Here is a 2,248-nt window from a genome sequence, read left to right as displayed (position 1 = left end):
CAAACAAACAAACAAAAATATCATCATTATTATATCATATTTAATATTTCATACAGCCAGATAACCACATTTACTGCTGTTTATAACTAGATTAACATAAATAAGACTCAACACATCAAACAAAACAAACAAACAAAAAAATATCACATCACATGTTTACAAACAAACGATTTTATATCATATTTAATATTTCATACAGCCAGATAACTACATTTACTGCTGTTTATAATTAGATAAACGTAAATAAGATTCAACACATCAAACAAAACAAACAAACAAAAACAAATATCATCATTATTATATCATATTTCATATTTTATACAGCCAGATAACTACATTTACTGCTGTTTATAACTAGACAAACATAAATCTGACTTCACACACTAAACAAAACAAACAAACAAAACTAAAAAATATCATTATTATATCATTTAAATATTATATATTTATATTATATATAATATTTCATACAGCCAGATAACTACATTTACTGCTCTTTATAACTAGATAAACGTAAATAAGACTCAACATATATTTTTTCTTTCAGTTAATGGAAGACTAGCTACAGATATCTATATATTTTTTTCCTTTTTAGCTAAATACAATTAAATAAGCCTCAACACATTCAACACACAAACAAACAAAAGAAAACATTTACAAGGATTGTACAGAAGCATATTGCTGCCATACGCAAAATTTTTATCTTACACAAAATCTTATATCAAAATTATAAAAAATATATGTATATAGAAATCTTGTAAGTAGGACCTGTTACGCCATATAAACAACATATTATAATTGAGAGATGTTGTGTCACTAATTATGATAATTATTAGGTATCTTGTTTTCATGCAAATTGAAGCCGAAATAATACATAAAATAAACATACACAGCTACCTATCTATATTTTATATTTTTTATTCTACAGAATATAGCCAGCTAGCTACATTTATTATTGAGATTTTCTTTTCTTTTTTTTAAATAAGTAAAATTAAATAAGACACACCACATAAAAAAAACGGGCATTTAATATATATAAATCATCTTATGTTGTAATAATGAAATACTAAAATCTTGAAAAAAGTACGACATGGTATGTCATATAAACAACATATTATGTTGTACTTATATCATACAACATATTCAATTGTGATTGTTTTTATGCTAACGTTGAGAATGTTTTTCAACAAAATAGCCTAAATAAAACACAGCACATCAGGGGTCTAAATTGCTGCCACTATGATCGGGAGATCGCTTGTTCGAATCCCGATCATGCACCTTGCCATCAGCTGCCTGAGCCCCGAGAGAGCACAATTGGCCTTGCTGTTTCTCTCTGGGTGGGTACAGTAGATGGCACTCTCTCTTTAACCTCATCACTCCTAGGGTGATGTGGATTAGCACAAGGCTGCATCTGTGAACTGATTTATCAGAGCCGAGTCGCTGCGTGACAATGTTTTAATATTTAGCATACAGTATAGTCTACGTCTAAAAACATACAAAAAACAGCTTTGCGGTTATGCACTGCAAGACAAGTGCATAATGCAGGCGTGGGGAAGAGCTCACTGCAAAGGCCAAAGCTGCGTCATTATAATAATTTAACTTTTTTTTTTAACTTTTTTTTAAAGCCACAGCTTTATATAAAATAAAAAAGCATTAAAAACAGAGCCTGACCTGGTGGTGGGAAATCTCAGCTAGGAAGAGAATCTAAACTTTAATTTAGATGCAAAGACCAGAGGTGGAAAAAGTACTGAAAAATTGTAATTACGTAAAAGTACCTTTACTTTGCTAAAATTCTACTGAAGTAAAAGTAAAAGTACCCATCTAAAAATCTACTGGAGTAAAAGTAAAAAAGTACTCAATTTAAAATGTACTTTGAGTAAAACTTACATAGTTACTTTTAATTATTTGATGTAAAATAGTACAAATCATAAATAAAATCTTTTTAATGAACTATTTATTCCACGTAATAATTTGGACCTTTCAGGCAGCATTTGATCAGACAACCCCATAAATCATTTTCAAGAACAAGTGACATAGGTTTCTAAGATCTTTTTTTTCTTAAAACTGTTAAAAAGTTATGGTCATATAGATATGGTGACTATAAACTGTATTTTTATAGTTTTACAGTTCATTATTATTTTTTAACTTGGCATTGCTCTGCTTTAACTGCTTTATTTACGTGTTTTTTTATATTCAAGCAGATTGTTTAATGTTTCCAATAAAAACTTAAGAAATTATCATTAAAAAC

This window comes from Astyanax mexicanus, chromosome 16, assembly GCF_023375975.1.
Source record: "Astyanax mexicanus isolate ESR-SI-001 chromosome 16, AstMex3_surface, whole genome shotgun sequence".
In the NCBI taxonomy this organism is placed as follows: Eukaryota; Metazoa; Chordata; class Actinopteri; order Characiformes; family Acestrorhamphidae; genus Astyanax; species Astyanax mexicanus.
The sequence above is the reverse complement of the archived record's forward strand: the minus strand, read 5'-3'. Positions refer to the sequence as shown.